General features: G+C 48.6%; 1 protein-coding gene across 2 annotated transcripts in view; it reads left to right on the top strand.

Annotated features, from left to right (window-relative positions):
• Positions 1-542: 542 nt before the first annotated feature.
• The window catches only part of CREB1 (cAMP responsive element binding protein 1), a 39,878-nt gene continuing 34,132 nt past the window's right edge, over positions 543-6,288 (top strand). Inside the window, exon 1 of one of the 2 annotated variants that reach the window (XM_064717801.1) lies at positions 543-912. The gene's annotated coding sequence lies outside the window, so the exon portion shown is untranslated. The remainder of the gene's footprint in view (positions 913-6,288) is intronic. The other variant, XM_064717800.1, reaches the window with a different exon arrangement.

The raw sequence follows: 6,288 nt of genomic DNA, 5'->3' as shown, positions 1-6,288 counted from the left end.
GCCTGGAGAGAAGGAGGCTCGGGGGGACCTTCCCGCTCTCAGCATAGCCTGAACGGAGCGTGTAGCCATGTGAGGGTCAGTTTCTTTCCCAGGAAAGCAACCAGCAACAGGACAAGGGGACACAGTCTTAAGCTGAGCCCGGGGAGGTTTAGGCTGGACATCAGGAAGTAGTTTCCCGGAGAGAGATGAGATATTGGAATGGGCTGCCCAGGGGGGCGGTGGAGCCACCGTTTCGGGAGGTGTTCAAGAACTTTAACACTCAAGTGCCATGATCTAGCTGGCACGGTGCTGTGCAGTCACAGGCGAGACCCAACGATCTCGCAGGTCTGTTCCAGCCCGATGGATTCGGTGACTCCGCGCTGAGGCTGAGGCCTCCGCCGCCCTCGGCCGCTTCCGTGAGCGCTCGCGAGTTTCCGGCCGCCTCGGCCGCGCGCACGGCGGGGCGGGGGTAGCGGGGGGGTGAGCGCGCGCTCCCCCTCCCCCCCCGGCAGCCCCGCTCGGTGCTTCCCGCGCGGGCCGCCCCGGGGCGGAAACGCCGCTCGCGCCTTCCCGCCGCCCGCTCGGCTCTTTCCGCCTCCCCCTCCGGGGCGCTTCGTTCGTTTCCGCGGCCGCTCGGCTCTTTCCGCGGGGGCCGGCGGCGCGCTCGGCCGTTCCCGCCGCCTGGCGGGCGCTCGGCGCTTTCCGTGAGTGCTCGGCGGTTTCCGTGCGGGGCCGGGCGCGCTCGGCGCTTGCTCCCTGGCTGGCGCTCCTCAGTCGGCCGCTGCCTGCCTGTCGCCGGGCTGGGAGCGCCTGTGTGTGTGAGTGACGCGGCGGAGGTGTAGTTTGACGCGGTGTGTTACGTGGGGGAGAGAATAAAACTGCGGCGAGATCCCAGGCGCGAACGAAAGCAGTGACGGAGCAGCCTGGTAACCGGTAAGAGGAGGACGGCGCCCAGCAAACAGGGGCGGGGGGGAGGGAAGGAAATGGAGCCCGGCGGGGACCAGGGGAGCCGCCGGGCGGCAGGACGCGGGGGCCCGGCCGCGCACCGCCCGCGGGAGGGGCGCCCGCCTTAAAGATGGAGCCGAGCCCTGCAACATCCCCGCCGCCGCCGCGCCGCGAACAAAGGATAATGGCGGATGGGAGCCGGCCCGGCGGCGGCCGCCACGGCCGGGCGGCGGCGGCTCTGTCGGCAGCCAGCGGCGGCGCTCAGCGCGGCGGGGAAGGGGCGCCGCGCCCCCCGGCCCCCGGAGGAGGCGGCGGAGGACGACGACGAGGGGGAGCGGCGGCGGGGGGCGGCCGCGCTCCCGCCCGCGCCCCCTCCCCGCCGTGTGCGCTCCGGCTCTCGCTCCCCCGCTGCCGCCCCCGGCCCCGCCGGGCTCCCGGGTCCCTCCCGCGGGGCCGCCGCGGCCCCCGCGCCCGCCGGAGTTCCGCTTCCCCGGCGCCCCGAGTGCGCCGCACGGATAAACAAACAGACTCCCGCCGTGATGGACACGAGTGCGTGGGGCGCTCCCCGGCTCTGTAACGAGAAGCTTTTAATAAAATCTGTGCTCGGAAGCCGGGGCAGCGCCCGGTCCGGCGGCTCGCTGTTTCTCCGTCTCCGGGAGGCCGTGCCGGTCACCCAACACCGCGCTCCGGGCGGCACCGCGGGCGCAGCCCGAGCCGGCGCGCAGGTCACGTAGCAGGGATACGGTTCCCTCCTGCCGCGCTGCTGCTCCCCGGTAGTATTTTTAACCCAAAGTGAACTTGAGCCAGGCTGCGGCTGGTAAATCTCGGTTTGGGATTTGCTTTTGCCAGTTTTCCACAGACTTGGGTGCTGCACAGCGAACAGGATTTGACCTCTATCCCAGCTTTAGTAGCAAATGTCAGCTCAAATGCCTTTTTCCACTTTACACCAGCATTGCCTTGCTGCAGCTGGGGGGCTTTTTTCTCTCTTTTTTTTCCTAGAATAGAAGACAGTGTTTTGACTTTGTTCTACTTTCAAATCCTGGATATCTGCAGTTTTTTTGTGTTACAGTATTAAGCAAAAACAACCTGGCAGACTTTTTAAGCAAAGGTTGTTCCACCTCTTAAATGTATACAGGAATAAAAAGTTTTAAATGGTCATATGATTTTTTTTTTCATGAAACATTTTTAAAATTTTTGTTTCTTTCTCTTAAATATTGGAATGCCGGCTCACAGTCTGCTTCTGGAATAACACCTGTCTTTTTCTTTTCTTTTTTTTTTCTTTTTTCCCCCCGGGGTTAGAAACATGTTTCCTATTTCTTAAATAAAAGACCAGAGACTTCTTAGAAATATCATGTATCCCTGTTTAGTCCCATGCTGACCACCACTAAACACAATTTTAGAATACAGGAATTTTGAGACTCTGCTTGCATCCTTTCTTCCTTGTATCAACAAATGTGGATTTATACAGTAAAATATGAAGTCACTGAAATAGATTTTGTTCGAAATGAATATTTGTAATTCTCACTTATACTTCCTTGTATGTGAATTTCTGTTTTCTCTCACTTCCACCACCTCTTTTGAAATGAAGGCCAAAGATGCCCTACATCACTTCACTGTGTAATACCAACATGAGAAGAGAGTTTCTAAACTTTAAAGTGGTTAATAGACGTCTGAGGACTTCAGTAAGCAATGTAGCTGTCGATAGTGATTAAAGAGAGTGTAATTGTTGGTGTATTTCATTCATTCTTGGTTTGATGGAATACGCACTACATTGTAAATACAGAAATGAGACAGAAAATCCTTGCTTGTTGTTTTTTATAGTTTCAGAAAAACATTTAATTTTATTCTATTTCATAATAGAGTGGAGGACTCTCAGATCCATGTTTTCAAACACAGATCTCTGCATTTCCTCACCAGCTTTGTCCCCTCACAGGTCAGGGAGAAAAGGGAACAGGGAGGTGGTCGTGTATTTGCTAAGCATCACTTACATGTGACCTAAAATGAAATTGTTGCCTGTAGTAAAGAAGAGTGTAATAATTTTTAATGCTTTAATTGAGAGAACACCAGTATTCAGATTGGTGCTCTCAATATGGTCTTTGGATCTGCACTGAACAGTCTGCATCTAATTTTTTTTTTTTGTCATAGGTTTGGTGATATGTGTGTCTACTACTCTGGGTAAAAAAAGTAAAAAACCAGACAAACAAAAAATCCAACACAAAAAACACCCCAAAGGTCTCAAAAGGGTAGAGGGGTTTGCTGATAGAGAACATTTAGAAACATCTCATTTAGACTGTCACATCATTTCTCTGTCTGTTTCTTGGAAACCTGCACCAGCACAGCGCTTGCTGTACAAACCCTCCTGTAGATGTTACTCTGCAGAGTAGCTGTTCTGCTGCAGTGAGAAGCAGCCTCTTCTTGCCTGAGTGCAGCTACAGCTCTGTAGGTGCATATTTTGATAGGAGACAAGGCCCCAACTGGGAATTTCTGTTGGCACCGTTTTGTAACAAATGGGATATTCACACTTCACCTCTATTTTTGGATCTCTGGAAGCAAGTGGAGATCAGTTACTCATGCCACACCTCTCAAGGCTTTTGTGCAGTGAGAAGGCCGTGTTAGCTTTCTGCCCCTAATCTGACTAAAGTGAGTTTTATGGGACGTGACAGCAATCCTCATCTACAGAAACAACCCTATCCAATTTCCTTTAGCTTTCTCTGCTTCCTACCTGCATACAGCTGAAGTTCGTGAAAAGGCAGTGATTTTTTTTTTTTACTGAACCAAAAATTGTGTTGCCTCATCTGCAGTCTGAGGTCATATTTCATAGTGATTGTGAAAACCTAAGCAGCCTGCCATTAATCATCTATGTACATCTCCCAGATTGAAGGCATTGATACCTATTTTGTACTTCAAAGCTTTTAGATCACTGCAATTAAAAGAGGTGAGTGAGAACAAAAATACAACACCCTCCAGCTTTCCATAGTTTTGAAACAGCCTTGTCAGCTGCACAGGAGGTGAAAATGTGCCAGGCTCTTGTTGGCTTTCAGGTAAAAAGAGCACTCAAAAACGGCCAAGAATTCTCTGCTGCTGTTTTTGTCTGGCAGTGCTGGATTTATAGTATTAGGTGTCAAGTGGAAAGAATAGAAAACTCAGTGTTGGAAGAGCGACTTTAGGGTGAGAGGATAAAGAATTTAGAGGATGCATCCAAACATCCTGTTCCTGTTTGGATGCATGTATATGTTTACCTAACACGTACATACACACAAGTTTAAAGCAGCACTGATACTTGTTAGTTACTTGCAGTGATTCTTGAGTAGAGTGCAGAGAGGTACAGGATATTATCCTAAGATAATAAGCAATCCTATTTTTGTCCTAAGAATATTATGAGAGTTGATATTTTGTTAAAAAAACCACCATTAGGTGAATAATGGAAAAATAGTTCTGAAGATAGGAGTGTCCTGCCAGTTGCTTTTCTAGATTTTGTTACATTTCTGTTGTTCTCTGACAGACTACACTGGCTACTTGGGACACAATTGCAGGAAGCCTTACAGTGAACTATTTTGAATCCACCTTGGTTCAGGAAACTAGAATAAAAATCTTTTGATGCTTTCACACTTTTTGGAGGGCAGAGTTAAAGTGATTTGTAAAAATCTCTGATCTTCTAAGTGTTCAGTGATAGCCTGTTAGTCAGTGAGGTTATCATGAAGACTCCTTTTCCCTGCACATGGCAGAACTAAAGCTGGGTTGTATTTTCCTCTTTAGGCAGAAACTTTTTCAGATAGATTTCGAAACTTACAAAAGAGCAGATAGCCTAAGAAATGTGGGAGTTCTTGGAGCTTATCTCCTGACTGATGAACTGAAACCATAGTTCCTCATAGCATTTTTTGGTAATAATACTGGCCAAAGCATCTTCCATGTCTTTTCCATTGCACTCTCACAAATCCTTGGGCTACTGTGTGGGGAAATGGTTCAGCTGTTTGAGAGGTGTGGATCCATTTCCACCTGGATCATCCCCTCCCCTGACTGCTGCATGGCTGCACAGGAGCTGTACCAGCATAATCAGGGGAAGGGATGGGGCTGGAATGAGCAGGGAGATAAGGGCAGCTCAATCAGCTCTGCTGCTAAAGGAGAAAATGCAGCCTTTGTAAAAATTTTTAAATTATCACTGTGTTTATAACTAGGTTGGATGACACAGATCCTGCTGGGGTTCTTCTTGCCACAGAGCTAGATCATTCAGCTAAGTTATTACATGTGCTAACCATGAGCAAATGAATGTGGGCAACAGCTGTTCCCAAACTTCAATATCATGTATTAAACTCATTTGTTCTGCTGCTTATTTACTTGTCTGAAATACCTTTTGTGTGTGTGTTTTTTAGCAAGTTCTCTGTGCACTTCCTTCCTTTTTTTTTTATTCTTCACATTTTAAGTTCACCTGTTGCTGTTCACTGCAGCTCTTTGCTGCAATATTTTAATAATCTCTTCAGAAACTTCACAAACTCCTGTGACATTTTGGGCCCAGTATTACATGCACTTTTTTTATAGGTGCTACCCTAAATTTCTCATTCTCTATGCTGTTCCAGTGTCAATTGAATTTTACTTCCCCTTACACCTTTCCTTGGGCTTGAATGTTTAAATCTCTTCTGTAAAATCTCTCTCATCATCTTTTACACCCCATTAAATAATGGATGGGAAGCATTATTTTCTTGCCTTTTTTTTTCTGATGACAGAGCATCTGGCTATGTGTAGCTGGCCTGGTCACAAAATCCACTGCTGCCTGTCCATTTCTGCAAGTAGCATACAGTATGAGCAGGCTTTGTAAATTTACACCTTTCTGAATTGTAGAGAGCTTTCCTCCTCTTGAAAAAAAAAAAAAGCCCAGGGTGTTACTGTAGGTGTAGGACGCCTGCCCTCTTTGTGAAACTCATCCAATTTTTCCCTTTGTACTGATAGGAAAATTCTGGGAGATAAAAGACAGGGAAGGTGTGAAAAAGTGTACTGTGTACTAATGCCACAGTATAACCAACAAAAGTAATCTGTTGCTGTGGTTTTGTCTGAGCTGATACAACTTTATGTGGCTCTCAGGAGACAGAGTCTTGCTCTCCCCGTCCTGCTCCTGGCTGTGTGGTGTTGGACCATCCCTTTACATTGTCCATAGTGTTGATTGTATACAAAACCTAATAACCCAGTTCAGATCACTAACCCGGGAGAGAACTGTGCTTTTTTAGTAGATAATTTTCTCCTGCATGAGTGAGCTGAATTGGTTGGAGATTGGGATCTGTTTGTGCTGGTAGCACAAACGCCAGTGCTTTGCAGTGACGGTAGGGGAAGGAAGGAAGGGTACACAGCAGCTGAGAGCTGTGCCAGCAGACC

This window comes from Zonotrichia leucophrys, chromosome 7, assembly GCF_028769735.1.
Source record: "Zonotrichia leucophrys gambelii isolate GWCS_2022_RI chromosome 7, RI_Zleu_2.0, whole genome shotgun sequence".
NCBI classification, from domain to species: domain Eukaryota; kingdom Metazoa; phylum Chordata; class Aves; order Passeriformes; family Passerellidae; genus Zonotrichia; species Zonotrichia leucophrys.
This window is presented reverse-complemented; position numbering and strand designations above follow the sequence as displayed.